At 40.4% G+C, this 19,496-nt stretch overlaps 1 protein-coding gene across 6 annotated transcripts in view; it reads right to left on the bottom strand.

Moving 5' to 3' along the window:
• The window catches only part of vps13b (vacuolar protein sorting 13 homolog B), an 806,769-nt gene that overhangs the window by 533,196 nt on the left and 254,077 nt on the right, over positions 1-19,496 (bottom strand). The gene's annotated exons all lie outside the window — the stretch shown is intronic.

A 19,496-nucleotide genomic window follows, 5' to 3' on the forward strand; every position in this document is an offset into this window, starting at 1 on the left:
ACTGTCATTCTGATAATTCAGATTGAAGAGTGCATGTTCCACAAAACATGAAGTTTTTGCCTGTTTTATTAACGAGTTTAGGTGCCTCCATACAATAGGTGAAACACTTGACATCCATATAACGAAGTACACATTCCAATGTAGACTAATGAGGTGAAGGATAGAACAAAGAAAACGGTCATTTCCTGTTTAAAATTGAGTTCTGACACCATCTTTAGAAGTAATTTAGGGCAAGGCTTCAATATGGAAGGCTGTCACATTGAAACAGACACAAATGATAAGTGGAGCTGAGCTGGTCAATTGGCAGAAGCTTAAAGAAGTGTAAGAAGGAAAGTGTTCTTTTTACAGACAACAAATTTTGATTTCAAAGGAATGGTTAATCTTCAAAAACTACATGTGCAAGCTTACATATAATCCTCCATCTTGGATTCTAAAGCAGGGGGATTTGGCTGTTGGAGTACAGAATCTTACAGTGCCAAGAAGATTGAGATACAAAGCTGTTTTTGTCAGCTTTCGAAACAAACTCTGCTCTCCTGAAGATTGAGATCAATTCATCCAAAATTGAAACAAATTTTAGAAAATAATCAAGAGGCATGAGACCTGCCTGCATACAGCACAGGACAACACAGTCTGAAGAAGGGTCCCGACCTGAAATGTCACCTATCCAGGTTCTCTACAGTAGGTAGACCTGCTGACCTGACCTGCTGAGTTCAGGTACTGCCTGACCTGCTGAGTTACTCCAGCATTTTGTGTCTTTTTTGTAAACCAGCACCTTGTGTCTCCAGTCTAAATAAGTTGAATAGTCCTTGGATAAAGAGACACAGCTCAAGAAAACAGTTGCCATACAAAAATTCTGCTTATAAAAACATTAATTCGAAATGAAACAGAGTGCTGGAAATCTTCAACAGGTCATATAGTACCTTTGGAAAGAGAAATAAAGTGCTAAAGGAAAGACGCGTTTAAGCTGAAAAGACTTCAGAGAAAATTTACAAGTATGCTGCTGGGACTCGACACCTGGAGCATAAATAGGGTGAATGCACATTGTTTTTTTAGCCCGGGTAAGGAAATTAAGAACAAGAGGACATAGGATTAAGGTGAGAGGAGATAGATTCAATAGGAGGGAGGTGGGTATATGGAACGAGCTGCCCAACGAAGTAGCTGAGGTGGATACAATAGCAACATTTAAAATACATTTGGACAAATAGAGTTTAGAGGGCTATGAACCAAATATGGGCAAATGGGGTTAACTTAGATGGAGCATCTCGGTCAGAATGGATGGGTTGGGCTAAAGGGCCTGTTTCTGTGTTCGATGACTGTTACTCTCTCAATAACCTGGGATAGATCTCATCATGTCCTGGGGACTTATTCACCTCAATGTTTTTCAAGAGATCAAATACCCCCTCCTTCTTGATAACAACATGCCCTGGCATTTCAAAATATTCCTCCGTGTTGTGCAATTCTATGACTCTCGTGCAAAAAAATTTAAACTAATTTAACAGAACTTAAGTTACTTTGGAATTTGAAAAGCAGGGGGGGAAAAGCTATCTGAGATTTAAACTGTAGAGTGTGGAAAAAAAGATGGTCCATATAATCTCCCTGCTGGTTACACAGTGCTGGAGTAACTCAGCAGTTCAGGCAACATCTCAGGAGAACATGGACAGGTGACGTTCTGGGGCCCAACCCGAAACATCACCTATCCTTCCTTGTTCACCAGGGAGGGAAAATTAACGTTGTCTGATACTATTTAGCCATTAACCCACAGTTCAGCTCAGTTTTAGCTTATTGTCACGTGTACCAGGGCACAGTGAAAAGCTTTTGTTGCATGCTAACCAGACAGTGGAAAAACAATACATGATTACAATCGATCCATTAACAGTACAGAGATACATGATAAGGGAATAACGTTTAGTGCAAGGTAAAGCCGGTGAAGTCCGATCAAAGGTAGTCTGAGGGTCCCCAATGAGATAGATAGCAGATTAGGACAGCTCTCCAGTTGCGGTAGTTGCCTGATAACAACTGGGAAGAAACTGTCCCTGAATCTGGAGGCGTGCGTTTTCACACTTCTATACGTTTTGCGCAATGGGAGAGGGGAGAAGAGGGAGTGGCCAGGGTGCGACTCATCCTTGATTATTTTGCTGGCCTTGCCGAGGCAGCGTGAGGTATAAATTGACTCAATGGAAGGAAGGTTGGTTTGTGTGATGGTCTGGGCTGCATCCACAATTTGCTGACATTTCTTGTGGTCTTGGATGGGGCTGTTCCCTAACCAAGCTGTAATGCTTTCAGATAAAATGCTTTCAACAACACATCTGTAGAAGTTGGTGAGGTTGTTGGGACATGCCGAACTTCCTCAGCTTTCTCAAGAAGTAGAGGCTTATTGTGCTTTCTAAATTGAAGCCACTGCTTCAATATGGGTGGCCCAGATGTCGTTGGTGATATTTACTCCTAATCTGAAGTTTTTAACCATCTCTACCTCGGCACCGTCAATGCAAACTGAGGACTTTTCCACCTCAATGTTTCTGAAGAGATCAAGTACCTCATCCTTCTCGAAATCAACATGCCCTAGTAGTCGATCACTATCTTTGTTGTCTTTGATCAATGATCTTCTACACAAATCATTACATGATTTTATATGAAGAGGTTTCTTAGGAACATAACTATCAAATTTTTGCAGAACTACCTATATCTGTTTTAACCATCTCCCCATATCATTAGACCCCTTGAGCTCTGTAAATAATAATTCTTTAATATATTTAATAGTTTAGCTTCAAATGCTTTCCACGGTTAAGATTCCACACGTACGGCTCTCTGGGAAAACTAACTTATTCTAATAGTCTTCTACCCCTTACCCTTAGACTGTGACCCCTGGTTCTGGACTCCACTTCCATCAGGAAATTCTTGCTTAATCTAACCTTGGTAAAAAATTTAGAATTTTGACTGTTTCTATTCATTCTCGTTCCTCCAGTAAATATAAGGCTAATTGACCCAATCTTTATTCATATGTCAGTCCAGCCATCTCAGCAATCAGCCTGCTGAACGTTAAGCTGGTCAAAATCTTAAACTGTACAAACACTTGGCAATTTAACTTATCAATTTTATCTTTGATAAAGAATCTATTGTCAAAAAGTGTCAAAGAACACAAAATCAGTTTTGTGCACAAGGGGCGGCACAGTGGTAGAAGTGCTCCGGGTGCCCTGGTTTCCTCCCACACTCCAAAGAAGTGCAGGTTTTTAAGTTAACTGGCTTTGGTGAAATTGTAAATTGCCCTTAGTATGTAGGATAGTGTTAGTGTATGGGGTGATCGCTGGTCATCACGCTCGGTGAGCCGAAGGGCCTGTTTCTGTGCTGTATATCTAAAGTAAAGTGAAGCGCAAAGTCACAACAAAATAAAAATCTATGCCCATCATAATGTATGATGAAGCAAAGCCGACACCAGTTCAATTTAGGTACAAAAATAAAAGCATATGCACATGCTAAAGAGTTAAAATATCTGTAAGGAAGTGTTATTTATCTTCATTTTGTGTAAAATCCTCCACTTTTTTTTAATAATCCCTTCTGAGAAGTATAGCAAACATGATGGAATTTAACTTGATACAAGGGAAATCCAGTTGTATTTAAAAAAGTTTACATTTCAAAAATGAAATACCATATCCATTAGTCATTTCAATTTTCTTTGACCTATGGATGCAAGTATTTGAATTTTTAGCACTTACGTTTTTCAGCTTTGCAGATACAATCATTTTACTTAAACGTTTAATGTTGTTAAAAACATGAAAATCTAATGTTTTAGTTAAGGTGCAAAGCAATCTTTAGATACGCTGGTATCAATTTGAAGCATTGCTATGTAAACAAAGTTAAAAAACATTTGATGAATGGGAAATGCTGCTTAACTTCATTCAATGCAATAAACAACTTCAACAAAGCCAAGGGGAAATGCTTATTTAACTTTCACCTTTTTAATATTTTCATATATCGAATGGACTGCTAAAAATCTATTGGGCCACATTGTTTTCTATACTGAATGTTCTTCACAACATACTCTTTTACTGCATGAAGCAGCCTTGATTGCAATTGTCACGTACCAGAGTGCATCTAAGGAATTTAGAGCAACAACATGTGTGATTTAGGAAATGTTTCATGATCTGGATTTTGTCATTTGCCATTGTAAACCAGGTGGAAGTGCATAGACTATAACAAATCCAAACTCCATTGTTATATAAATTCCAGTCTACAATGGTTTTGACTGTATAGGCCTCAACTCCCATCCAACAGCAATATCTCAGAATAAGTTCCAAACTGAAAGACAACTATATTTAAGAGAACTCACTAGTAGATGCTTCATATTGCAATTCAACTAGCAAGTCAGCAAAAATGAAAGAGCGGAAGTAGCTCAGCAGGTCATGCGGCATCTTTTGAGAACATTGATATGTGGCATTTTGGGATGGGACCCTTCTTAAGGATTTCACAAATTTCAGGGATATTGCAGAGGGGGCATTGCGAGATCTTTCTAGGTGCCTTCTGTTGAGTCTGAGATGTGTAATGATAGACTGCGATTTTGTTAAGGCTTGAAGTCTTGATCTTAAAGGGATCTCTGCGTGCACTCTCTACAAACTACTGCCAGCAATGGCTGCCTCGCCAACAGTCTGTCTGTCCCTTCCTTCGTTGTGTTTAAATGGTATGTGTTAGATGTATGTTTTAAGTGTTCTTTAGCTTGTTTTATGTGGGGGAGTGGAGGGGGGGGCGTGGGGGAAACTTTTTCTAATCTCTTAACTCGACGGAGATGCAATTTTTTTCCGTATCGTATTGCCCTCCGCACTGCGGCCTAACATGGAGCAGTTGGCGGCCTTTGCTGGAGACCGACTTTTGAGAGTTCCTCCGCAGGTGCCTGCGGGACTTTAACATCGCGGAGCTCGCGATCCCTTTGCCAGGGGTCAACCTCGGAGTTCCAACCGTGGGTGCTTGCGGACTAAACATCACGGAGCCTGTGATCTCTGGTTAGAGACCGACTTCGGGAACTCCAAGCCGTGGGAGTTTCGACCGCCCCGACGCGGGAGTTTCGATCGTGCTGACGCGGGAGCTTGTTGCTTTTTTTATCGTATGGCTGTATGATAATGTGCATATCACTGTACCTTAATTGGTACATGTGACAATAAAATACCTTTGAAAACTTTGAAACCCTTGATATCATTGCACCACATAACAGAAACTTTTTCTCTACCGGGAAAGTATTTCAATCCACCTATTAACAATTAGTTAGAGAAATGGTCTCCTTCCTTTCCAATCCAGATTAATAATCATGAACGTCGGGGCCTGATGAAGGGTCTCGACCCAAAACATCACCAATCCATGTTCTCTCGATATGCTGCCTGATCCGCTGAGATAATCCAGCATTTGTCTGTATTTTGTAAAATAGCATCTGCAGTTCCTGGTGTCTCCAGCAGGTAGCCAATATCATCTTGATAATACCGATTACTACGAGTTTCCCAAAGAATGCACCAACCGGAATGAAGAACTCCTGGAATTTCAGTATTAAACACGTTCATTTGTTCATTATTTTTCTTCTGAGCCAGTCCCTTGGGATGAACGTGCCTTGTTTCAACTCTAGTTTTGTGGATTCTTAGATGATTGATGAGGACAACATGGGAACCACTCACTCTTGTACAGATGGAACAGGGAACCATGTAGCTCACTTGGTGCAACTTTCAAGGAGACTTTTAGCACAGCTATTGAATCTTTTTCCTCTGTACACCTGATAATCTCTTCGTTGTAGGAAATGAATAGTTATTTCATTAGGCTGCTGCACATAATATGGCCAGTAAAACAAAGATAATTAGCAGAAATTAGGTCCTCAACGCTGGGGACATTGGTGTGGGAAAGTGCATTGATTTAAATTATTTTATGACAGTGAATTTCAAAGATATTGCAGAGCAGCATTGGTGATCTTTTTCCCGTGTCTTGAGGTGCCTAATGAAGGGCAGTAATCATCAATGTTTGGTAGACCACGATTTTGTTCATGCTCAAGGTCATGATCTAAAGAGCATCATCGTCTACATGCACGTTGATATTAGTTTAGTTTAGTTTATTGTAACATGTACCGAGGTGCAGCAAAAATCTTTTGTTGCGTGTTATCCAGTAAGTGGAAAGATTATACTTGATTACAATCGGCCATTCACAGTGTATAGATACACGATAAAGGGAATAACCTTGAGTACAAGATAATGTCCAGTCGAGTCCGATGAAAGAAAGCTCGAGGGTCTGAGGTAGACAGTAGCTCAGTACCACTCTAGTTGATTCAGTTGCCTGATAACAGCTGAGAAGAACCTGTCCCTGATTCTGTGCCTCTTACCTGATGGGAGAGGGGAGAAGGAGTGATTCGAATTTGATTATGCTGGTGGCTTTGCTGAGGAAGCGTGAGGTGTAAATGGAGTCAATGGAAGGGAGGTGGGTTTGTGTGATTGTCTGGACTGCGTCCACAATATGAAAGAAACCCTTTCTCTACCGGGAAAGTGCGACATTCCACCTATATGCAATTAACAAGAGGAACCATCTCTTCCTTTACTAATCTAGATTAACAATCTGGAAAGTGTTGCTTCCTGGGTGTAATAGAAAGGAAAATAATGAGTCTAAAGGCCAGACGAGGGGGAGCGGTTAGCTGTTGTGGTCCATTCGTTTAGTTTAGAAAATTTAGGAAATAACCATGCTCCCTGTAAGCTTTACAACTACCCAGAACCCCAATACATTTGAACGGAACTATGACCAGAATGACAAAACTTTAAAAATGTGCAAAATAATTCAGGAAATTAGTGCACGACCAAGGATGTGGTGTCAGGAGACAGGATTCCTCTTTTATTCAGCAGAGGCACAGATGAGAAAGCTGTTCTGTACCTTATTCATCTGCACCAGAACAAGCTACATCTGAACAGTGGAAGTGGAGGTGCTATGGTACTGCTCAAAAGGTTAAAGAAGAAAGCAATGAGGGCGTAAAACAGGAGATATAAAATAGGCCCGCAGTGCAGCAAGGGAAAAAATCGGTAGGTTTAATCTTCAGGCAGATAACCAGTTAATAATAAGTAAAGAAAGAAGAGCAGTTAGATCAAATACACAAGTTATGAACAGGGAAGAACTTCAAGAAAGTTAAGGGCCTGTCCCACTGTATGAGGTAATTCAAGAGTTCTCCCGACTTCTCCCCTGATTCGAACTCGTGTAATGTACGTAGCGGGTACGTAGCGGCTCGTACGAGTGAAAAGTTACATTTTTTATCATCACGAGTATTTTTTTACTCGTGGACATTTTTTGCAGTGTTGAAAAAACATCACGAGTTTACAGGATTTCCCGAGTACCTACCGTTACTCATATGTGCCACTACGTGACATCCATGAACTCCTACGGACCCGCTACGTACATTCTCCGAGTTCGAATCAGGGGAGAACTCGGGAGAACTCTTGAATTACCTCGTACAGTGGGACAGACCCTTTAGGCATATTTTTTAGAAATGGAGAGAGCAAATCAAATTTTAAAAAATTGTTTGTAATGCAATACACGATTGAAAATAAACTAGGAGGAGCAATAATTTTACAGAAAGTAGATGACCTAATGGCATAAACAAACACATGGCCTCAAACTCAAGAACTTAAAAGATGCAGGTTTTTACATCTGAGATCTTGTTTCCTCCCACACTCCAAATACGTACAGGTATTTAGGTTAATTGGCTTAATAAACGTTTAAAAAATTGGGTGTAGGATCGTGTTAATACGCGGGGATCGCTGGTCGGCGCGGTCCTGGTGGGCCAAAGGGCCTGTTTCCGCACTGTATCTCTAAACTAAAGGCAGAATGGTGAGATTGACAAGAGCATAAAGATGATGTGAGAGGCTTGAAATAAACTAGCAATAGGTCCAGACCAATAGGCACCTGGATTTAAAATGAATTATATATATATATATTATATACACACATAACTAGAATGTGTGTATATACACACACACACATATAAATATAATATAAATATAATATAACATAACATATATACATGTGGATGTATATACACACACACATATACATATAATACAAATATAATATAACATAGCATATATACATGTGCATGTATAAATACACACACACACACACACACACACACACACACACACATATATATATAATATATATTTAAATATATATAAAATATATAAAATACACACACACACACACATATTCAGAGGCCTGGACTAATAATCTGGAGATACGAGATCAGATATTACCATGGCAGCTGGCAAATTTAAATTCAGTTAACTAATTAAGTAAACCAGGAATAAAAAGCTCGTATCAATAACTGTGAACATGAAACTACCGGATCATTGTTAAAACTAACATCTGGTTCACTGATGTCCCTCAGGGAAGGCAACATGCCTTTCTTACTTGATCTGGCCTATTTAAGTCTGAAAACCCACAACCACCTTATTGACTCCTAACTGCCCTTGGAAAAGCCTGAGCAAGCCTTGATTACAAAATCATGAGAGGAATAGATTGGGTAGACGCACAGAGTTTCTTGCCCAGAGTAACGGATTCAAGAACCAGGGGAGTTAGGTTTAAGGTATAGATCTTAGGGCTAACAGAATCAAGGGATATGGGGGGGGGGAAGTCGGAACAGTATACTGATTCTGGATGATCAGCCATGATCATATTGAATAGCAGTGCTGGCTCGAAGGGCCAAATGGCCTATTCCTGCACCTATTTTCTATATTGTTATGCTTCTACAAGTCACCACATTACAGAAAGGATGTGGAGGCTTTGGAGAGGGGGCAGAGGAGGTTCATCGCGAAGTTGCCTCAATTAGAGAGTATTATCGACAAGAAAAGATTGGATAAACTGAAATGGTTTTCTATGGAATATTGGAGGCTGACAGGAGACGATAGAAATGTATAAAATTATGAGAGGCATAGATAGGGTAGATAACCCATCTTTTTCTGGACTTTTTTTGGTAAACCTCCTCTGTACCCTTTTCAAAGACTCCACATTCTTCCTGTATTGGGGCAACCAAATCTACACACAATATTCCACATGTGGCCTACCCAAAATCCTATAAAACCGTAATCATGGCTTCCTGACTCTTATACTCTATGCCTCAAACAATGAATGCAAACATTGCTTCTTTACTTGTGTTGTCACTTTCAGGGAGTATTACGTTTAATTCTGGTCGGCCCATTGCAAGAAGGATATGGAGGCTTTAGGAAGAGTAGGGATAAATCTTAACAGAACGATGCTTGGATTGGGAGACATTAGCTACAGAGAAAGATTGGATAATCCTCGCGGCCTTCTATCGGGTCTGGAGCGGCCTTTCCTGAGGGGACCGGCCAGAACCACTGCTTCGGCGGCGGCACAGCGCTGGAGCGCTATCACGGAGTGGTGCGGGCGATGCCTTGCCCGGGTCGCCGCGCTGGAGCTCCGGTATGCTGCGACCACCGATGAACATCGCGAAGCTGCGGGTCTGTGGAGCGGTCAGCCGTGGGCGGCGGCGCTGACATTAACATCGGGAGCCTGGGATCTCTCGCCGAGATCACCAGTGGTGGAGCTCCGTCCGGCGCGTCCTGTCGGCTTTGGAAACCACGGACTCCGGAAAGGAAGCGGCCGTTCCAGGCATCCCAAGCCACTGAAAGGGTTCTCCCGACGCCGGAGCACCATCACCCGGGTCTGAAACATCGGGCCCCGTAGCGGCGACTGCGGAGGACTCAATAGGCCCGACTATGGGTGGACAAAGGAATGGGGACTAGACTTTCTACCTTTCCTCAGTGGGAACCATTGTGGGGGGATATTTTTATGTTTTATGTTAAATTTCTTTATAATGTTGTGTTGTATTCTTATTAATGTGCTTCAATGGCAACTTGAATTTCACTACATCAACTGGTGTATGTGACAATAAATGAACCTTTGACTTAGATAGTTGTCTCTGGAATGCCAGAGGTCAATGGGAGATCTGGTAGAAGTATATAAAATTATGAGATGGATAGATAGGGGAGACAGTCTGAAACTCAAGAAGATCTATGTTCTATGTTCAAAAGCTATGCTGACTGTCTCTAATTAACCCATTCTCTTCCAAATGAGAACAGATCATATGCCAAACAATCCACTCCAATAGCTTCCCTGCCGCTGATGTAAGGCTCACCGGCCTAGAATTCCCTGGATTCTCTCAAATTCCCTTTTTGACAAATGAACAATGTTAGCGACTTTCCAGTCCTTCCGGACCTTGCCTGTGACTGGAGAAGGCACAAAGATCTTCGTCAAGGTTCCCGCAATCTCCTCTCTTGTTGCCTCTCTCAACCTGGGATAAATCCCTGGAAATGTATTTACTTGAATGCTCTTCAAGAGCCCCAATACCACCTCTCTCTTCATCACAAACTGCCCTTGCATATTAACATTCTCCACACTGATCTCATTGTCCTCCATGTCCTTTTCCTTGGTGAAAACAGATGCAACGTACTTGCTTAGACCTCGCCTACATATCCTGACTTGATTCACAAATTCCTTCCTTTATCCTCAAACTGTCCTAATGTCTCCCTGGTTACCCTCTGGTTTCTAACCTCTGGTTGGTATAAAAAGCCTTGGTAATGAGAACAGGCCAAACAATTATTTCTGTAGACAAGATAAAGAGAGGGAGAGAGATGTCCTGCTCAGAGTCTTTAAAATTACACAGTTCATTAAAACTTTTGGAGAAAAGAGGCTTCAATTTGTGAATGCAAAAAATAATGTTTTTTTAATAAATAGTCCTTCACACATAATTAGTAAGGATTAAGAAATCACAGCTGTATGGACTGACCAAAATGAATAGCATAGACATTTTTATGGGAACAAATAAATGAGGAAGATAAGTGCATGCCAGAGAAAAGAATAGAAGATGTTGATTTAATGTTTTAAGATGGGAGATTAAACATATGGAGTAGAAACCAGGTGGCCTTTATTTGCACTGTCATTGGCAGATTTAGTTCTGAGCAATGAAATAAATCAGATGGATGAATTAAATGTGGGGAACTGCAAAGGCAACGGTGACACCACTAAGAAAGAGTTTCAGACCCAACAAAATCAATCTAATGCAAAAAATAGGAATTTTTTGAAATATGAGAGGTAACTGAGAGAAAGTACTAGATTAAAGTTCACAAACAGAATGATATTGCAACTTGGGTACATTTAAAGAAGGGATTGCAAGATATAGAACAAGGAAGCAATGAGTTTCAGGAATCTATGGATATGTAAAGGAGTTAGGAATCAAATAAAACTTTAGTGGGCCTAAAAATTTGGGAACAGAAAGAGATTATGAGGTAAAGCAAAATAAGGGAAGCAAGGAAAGTAGAAAATCCATGTAAAAGAGTAAAATTGTTCAAAACCATTATTATAAAGAAAGAAAATGTTAAGACTATGACAATGATAAAAGGCTATATACCACCACAAACCTAGTCCTTCATTAACAAGACCATGGAGAAGTACAGGTAGGAATGGTTTCAAAAAATATGGGCCAATCCCAGACAGTTGGGACCAGTGCAGATGGGTCATCATGGTCAGGCTGGGGAAGTTGGAACGAGAAGCCTGTTTCCGCACCGTACGACTCTATGACTCTATCTTAGTTGGTGTTTTAACTCAAATTTGGTTTTGCTCCCTATCCCTAAATTTAACTCTTCCCTAAAAGTTGGGATGTTATGTTGCAGTTGTACAAGATGTTGGTGAGGATGCATTTGGAGTATCGTGTTCAGTTTTGGTCACCCTGCTAGAGGAAGGATGTTATTTAGCTGCAAAGAGTGCATAGAAAAGGGGGAGATGTTAGGCAGGCTAGTACTTTATTCCTTGAAACACAGGAGGTTGAGGGGTGATCTTACAGAGGTGTATAAAATCATGAGGGGAATAGATGGGATGACTACACAGTCTTTTACCCAGAGTAGGTTGAATCAAGAACCAGAGGACAGAGGATGAAGGTGAGATGGAAAAATTGAATAGGAATTTGAAGGGCAACTTTTTCACACAGAGGGTGGGTAGGTATAGGAAACGAGCTGCCAGAAGCGGTGGCTGAGGCAGGTGCTATAACAACATTTAAAAGACATTTGGACAGGTACATGGATAAGAAAGGTTTAGAGGGATATGGGTGAAACGCGGGAAGGTGGGACTAGCGTAGATGGGGCATCTTGATCGGTATGCGCAAGTTGGGCCAAAGGGCCTGTTTCTGTGCTGCATGACTCTATGGCGCTGGGAACAATTACACTGCCTCATCTCAGATGAGTTACATATGTTCCTTAACATCCATCTTAGAGGGCTGACAGAACCTTGGTTTATTACTTCATCCAAAAAATGGCAGCTCTGCCAGCATAGCACACCATCAGAGCAACAATGGAATAACTGCATAGATAGTTCTGCTCAAGTCCTGCCCAGCACGCTAAGAAGTTGTACATAAATCTTCAGTTGTTTCCTTCCTCACCCAAGTGACATCCTGTTATTGTTTGACATTGCTGGTGTGCATTAGTGTTTTATACCATTTCTGTCCAGATTCAACTTCATATTGAAAGCTTTTGAGTACCAAGTACCACCAGAATCACTGATATATTTTCTATCAGTTTGAAGTGCCACAGAATGAATGTAAAACTGCATAAAAACAATTAAAAACAACCAGTTATTTGTTGTTTCTCAGCCTGCTGATGTCAATCTAATAGCTATTGGGTCTGAAGAAGGGATTCGACCCAAAACGTGTTCTCTCGGGATGCTACCTGACCGATTATTCCAACATTTTGTGTCTTTCCTTGGTAAACCTGCATCTGCAGTTCCTGTTTCTCCAATTTATTTTCTGTGGGATCTATTTTCCATGGAATGTTGGAGGCTGACAGGAAACGATAGAAATGTATAAAATTATGAGAGGCATAGATAGGGTAGATAGCCCAAGTCTTTTTCCAAACATTTGTTTGGTAAACCTCCTCTGCACCTTTTCCAAAGCCTCTACATTCTTCCTGTATTGGCAATATTGACCAGACTGAGAGCTCTTGGGGTGTCACGTGGGCACCAATACAACTTACCTTCTATGTGTCCATTTAAAAATATTATCGCATCTGCTTTCTGACAGAGATGTAAAACAACTCAATATTCTATTAAACCTCTCATAACTACACTGTCAAATATCTACCTAGTCCATTTTAATTGAGCAAGCTGAATCTATATTGACATTTAAAATAAATCAGGGCTGCCACTCACTTAAGTGGGAAATCTTTCAATTCCCTTTTGCTGCAGTCATGTGCTGACTGTAAGGCATGCAGCTCAGCAGCTGTGCTTCAGAACCAATGATTAAGTCCTTGGTTGCAACCAACATAGGAATGTGTTCCGCTAAAAGTTAGAAAGTTAATATTTTGCAGACTGCTCACATCATCTACTGTCATTTCCTGTTTCATATAGTTAAATATTGCAGTTATTGATGCTTAGAATCACTCAAGTACTGATGTTAACTTGGACCTAAATTAGAAGCAGTCACATTCTTCAATCGTGGTCAAAGACCTTCTGCGGCAATCAAAGAGCAGGCAGAAAAATAAATGAAATAGTAACTATTTCCAATTCTATTCATTAAGCCTTTGTGGTCCCTGTATGGCCTGTAATTGATTGCCACATGTTCAGAAGTGTAGTCATCACACATTGCTATTTGCTTTGTGGCTGTTCACCTGTTTGCAAGTCGGGCTAGATTCTTGGTTCCACTCAAGCACCATTTACAATTGATGACATGTGGCGCTGATACACAGAACAATTGTAAGAAATTACTGGCTAGAGTTACTGAAGGACATCTGTGCAAGAGCTACAAGTACTCAATCATATGCTTGCAACCTGCAGGAGCAGCAAAAGCCTTTGAAGTGATACCTACTGCAAGAAGATCAGCTCTTGGCATAGCTGCCTCTGCTATATTCCACTTTGGAACTTAATCTCAAATTATGCAATAAAATGGTGTATGCCAGAAATCTGCACTGTTATGAAACAGCCTTTTAAATTTGAAAGATTATGCCACCGTTCCAAACTGCTTGGTAGAAAGCAGGCCACCACCATTCCACAGGTTTCCTGTTTCCCACACATCAGAAAATATGTTTCAAACATGGTCTCATAAGCCTGTATAGCAGACTTAAGCACGACAATTGCTGCTAGGAACCTTTTTTCCCGCCTGACAACCTTCAAACATTTCTTTCAATATCGCCTCTTCTGTTCTTAATTACATAAAAGAGCATTTAAATAGCTCCGCACACTATGGTAGAGATTTGTAAAATTACAGTTCGGAGAAGCTCTGTGTTGGATGCTGAAATAAATAAAAGTTATGCCTCCTTTGTAATATCAGCAGGAAATTCTGCACCTGTGCAATACAACAGCTGCCACTTGAAACTTGCACGTATGGATTTCAAAAGAAAACTTCTTATTTGTCACTTGGCTGGGATCATTTTATATACTTTGAGCAGAGCAGACCTGGACAGGAGTCACAGGTGCATATTACAGAGAAGGAACCAGCAGCTGCAGCTGAATTGTCCCAAATTCCTATCATGCACCCAAGGGGATCTCCACAGATGTAGAACCAACCAAATCCAGGTCCACAAAGAACAGTTCAGGTTATTGAACAGAAAAAGGCAAATACAAGAGGATAGGATTAATTTGGACAGATTTGGACTACTTCAGAAGGTGGTGAATCCGTGGAATTCATTGCCACAGCCAGTTGTGGAAGCCATGTCTTTTTAAGACACATTGACAGATTTTTGATTAGTAAAGTTGTCAAATGTTATGCGGAGAAGGTAGGAGAATGGGGTTGAGAGGGAAAGATAGATCTGCCATAATTGAATGTGCAGGAAGGAACTGCAGATGCTGGTTTACACAAAAGATAGACACAAAATGCTGGAGTAACTCAGTGGAACAGGCAGCATCTCTGGATATTCCTCTGAACCTTTCCTACACATGTCCCTATCCAAGGTCGTTTAAATCCTGTTCTAGTACCTGCCTCAACTACCTCCACTGGCAACTCGTTTCATATACACACCGCCCTTGGGAGTGAAAAAGTTGCCCGTCAAGTTCCTATTAAATCTTTCCCCTCTTGCCATAAATCTATATCCTCTGGTTTTCATTTGTCATATTCTGGGTAAAAGACTCATTTTACACACCACTATAAGATCATCCCTCAGCCTCCTGCTCCCAAATTAAGTCCTCGCCCACACAACATCTCCCGATAGCTCACCACTTGAGTCCTGGCAATATCCTCGTAATTATTCTCTGTGCTCTTTCGCCCTTCTTGTAGCAGAGTGACCAAAACTGAACACAACACTCAAAATGCAGCCTTACCAACATCTTGTACAAATATGACATAACGTCCCAACTTGTTTTTTCAATACCCTGACTGATGAAGGTCAAAATGCCAAAAGCTCTTTGTCGAAAAGTTTCAGCCTCTCACCACCACTGGACGTTTTGCAATGAGATTTATTTATTTTGCATATCATAATTGCTTGATATGTAATTCCTGATCATAGTTTGTAGATTATTAATGTGAACTCTTCTCATTACAAAATTATAATTTAAAGGTATGAAATTTGGTCTAACATTAAAGTGTGCATAGATCTTTGTAGAACAAGTTTCAGACTCTAATCACTGATTGAATAAGAAGTTAAGTGGTGTTCTTGTAAGGCTAGTTTCCCTTATTTCCTTTTTCAATGATTCCAAAGGAGATTTCTATTGTGACATAAGAAATTGCAGATGCTGGAATCTTGTGGAGAACACAAACCGCTGGAGTAGCTCAGTGGGTCAGCCAGCATCTCTGGAGTACCTTGATAGGCGACATTGTGGGTTGGGACCCTGATTCAAATGAAAGAAAGGTCCCGACCTGAAGCGTCACCTATCCATGTCCTGCAAAGATGCTGCCTGACCGTTGAGTTACTCCAACACCTTGAGTTCTGTGCAAGATTCCAATGGTAAACAGAAGCAATGACACCAATATATGTAAGATGACAATGTAAGGATCTGGAAGCCACACTAAGCTGTATCACACTTACATCAGAAGACAAATTATAAATGACCCGACAGTTGTGCATTTGTTTCTCTTTCATATTTGCTAGTGCACAAATTTGCATTATTATAACATATAGTACAGGAACAGACCCTTTGGCCACAATGTCTGTTATCTGCCTGCACATAATCACGGTGGTACAGTGGTGGAGTGCTGCCTTACAGTACCAGAGACCCGGGTTTGATCCTGACTTCAGGTGCTGCCTGTACGGAGTTTGTATGTTCTCCCTGTGACCGCGTGGGTTTTCTCCAGGTGCTCCAGTTTTCTCCCCCATTCCAAAGACGTACAGGTTTGTAGGTTAATTGACTGCTGCAAATTGTAGATTGTCCCCAGTGTGTAGGATAGAACTACTTTAAGGGGTGATCGTTGATCTGCGCAAACACAGTGGGCCAAAGAGCATGTTTCCTTGCTGTATCTTTGTTTAAAAGTCCATATCCATCCTTTACCAGCATATCCGTGTGCCTACCAAGAGTTAAATGCCACTATCGTATCTGCCTCCACCACCACCCTTGGCAGCATGTTCCAATTCGTCAACCCCTCTGTGTAAAAAAAACCTGCCCCGCACACTGTCTTTTAAACTTTCCCCTTCTCACCTTAAAGTTCTCCCTCTAGTATTTGATTATTATATTCAAAACTTGCATTTGGAGTCATGTCCAAACTTCTTGAGAACCAAAGTATTCCTTAATGGTTTAAAAACTCTTATATACATCCTAGGCAGAAAACATGTTGACAGGTATGATATTCCTAGGAATCTGAAGACATAGCAATGGTCAATTATAAGAACACTAAGCAGTTACACGGTCAACTATTACAACAGTATGAAATCTTACAAAATTACCATCCAGAATTTAGTACATGCTTTGGCACAAATGGGTAAAAGCAATAAACTAGTGCTTGGAATACATTTCAGATAAATACCAGATTAAAAAATTTTTTAAAAATGGTGAAATACACATTTGTCTTAAAAATTGCAAAATTGTATTAGGTTCTACGATACACAAATAATCAGGAAGTGATCAAGTGGACACATGCATGCAAAAACATGATGATGGAAAATCGTTTTACTTGTTTGAAGCACATTGATTTGAGAAGGCATTGAAGTCTGGCCAAAATACAGTTATTTGTAAAGTTGAATTATGTTTCCTCAAACCCAATTAAAATAATTCAAAGGTGGTGCAGTTAAATCTATGATGTGAATACAATATATTATTAATGCTTCTTCAGAACATTGGGCCCCCTGAACAATTGGATAAACCGGACAAGCAAAATAAATATGTGTAGGAAGAACTGCAGATGCTGGTTTATACCAAAGATAGACACAAATTGCCGGAGTAACTCAGCGGGTCAGGCAGCATCATGGAGAAAAGGAATAGGTGACGGAGAAGTCCGAAGAAGGGTTCTATCCCGAAACGTCATCCATTCCTTTTCTCCAGTGATGCTGCCTGACCCACTGAATTACTCCAGCATTTTGTGTCTATCTAACCAAAATAAATAAATCTCATCTGAAATGATAAAAAGGAAATAGGGTAAGCAGGCCGACCAAGATCACTACTTAACAAGTCAACCTCAAATCAACAAGAGATACTAGACAGAACCTTAATTCTGGGTGCTCTCTGTGGCATCTTCCATTTAAAGATTTGATTGAACAAATGTAAAAAGGGATAATTAGAAACATAAATTAGCTAAAGAGTTTTTAACTCATGGAGGGGAGACACTGGATACTCAGAGTTGCACACTCTGGTTAATTGATCTAGTTGAAACAGATTCTGTGAGGGACTGATAGGTGGAGACTTATTTTTATCAGATACAGAGTCGAGATATTGGAATAGCTGTCCCAGAATTCATTAATCACATTAAATGCAATTTGCATTCGGAAAATGTGTTGGATCAAATTGCAGAGTCTCAATGGGCCAAATGGCGTAATTCTGCTCCTATATCTTATGGTCTTATGCAGGCCGAATTGGTCATAATGGGATTTCGTTCATGCACTAGAGAACCAGTTAAAGGTTACTTTGGAATTTGAGGAGAAAAAAAGTTGTCTTTCAAAAAAAAAAGAATCTAGGGGAAAAAAAGGTATGCTTCCATGTCACCTCCCTGCAGTAATCATACACCATCATCTTTTAAGAATGCAGTCTGTGGGTTTTATCACAGGTGGCCATTGGAATTGACAAGCAATCACTTCTATTGACATTTGTGCAAAGGTATAACAATACTAATCTATTAAGCAATGTACCATGCAGTCCTCAGCATTTTTAATAATGTAACAATAATAATCCTAGCTATTAAAAGGATGTTTATTTTTGAGAATCCTGCAGAAAAAGTAATTGTCATTGCAAGTCGGAGGCTCTCCAGCCTTTAACCCGTTGACACAAAGTTTTTATAACACGATTTTCGTCAACTTGTGGTTTCTGAGGTACACCCCTTTCGTTTTATGCCAAAACTACATATAGAACTGAAGCAAGAACATTTTGAGCAGAACTGGTATCAAGTTTGGCAGCCTTTTGGATGAATTAATTACCTTCGCACAAATACACACGTTCAGGTGAAATATGTTATTTTACTCACAATATTTTATTTATTTTACTTACAATATATAATTCCAGCCACTCTAATTGGGCATTTAGACTTTAGACTTTAGAGATACAGCGCGGAAACAGATCCTTTGGCGCTCCGCATCAACGCTGACCAGTGATCACTCCATACACGAGCATTATCTTACACACTAGGGACAATTTACAATTTTACCGAAGCTAATTAATCTCCAGAGATGCTGCCTGACCCGCTGAGTTACTCCAACTTTCTGTGTCTGTCTTCAGTTTAAACCAGCATTTGTAGTTCCTCCTGACACAACAGACAAACCTGTATGTCTTTAGAGTTTGGGAAGAAATTGGAGCACCCAGAGAAAACCCACAAGGTCACAGGAAGAATGTACAAAAGTCTTACAGACAGCACCGGTAGCCAGGATCAAACCCAGTTCTGTGGCGCTGTAAAACAGCTAATCTACTGCTGCGCCACCATGCTGCTCCTTTTAGATGTGATAAATGACTAGGAATGTTGTTTGGCTCTTCCCCTTCTACATCTTTCTGATCTTCTAAAATAATTTTAAAGACCAATATACTGGTGCTGAACTGTTTATTGGGCTAGGTCCCAGGGTATAAGGACAGAACAATAATCAAATTTTAAGGTCAAGGAATAGGATTATAATGAGGTAATTTGGCCCATCAAGTCTACTCCACCATTCTATCATGGTTGATCCATCTCTCACTCCTAGCCCCATTCTCCTGCCTTCTCCCTATCTGACATCCATACTAACCAAGAATCTATCTGTCTCTGCCTTAATAAAATCCACTGACAGCCTCCACAGCATTCTGTGGCAAAGAAGTACACAGATTCACCACCCTCTGACTAAAGAAATGTCTCCTCATCCCCTTCCCTAAAGAGCATCCTTAAATTTTGAGGCTAT

This window comes from Amblyraja radiata, chromosome 4 (assembly GCF_010909765.2).
Source record: "Amblyraja radiata isolate CabotCenter1 chromosome 4, sAmbRad1.1.pri, whole genome shotgun sequence".
Taxonomy (NCBI): Eukaryota; Metazoa; Chordata; class Chondrichthyes; order Rajiformes; family Rajidae; genus Amblyraja; species Amblyraja radiata.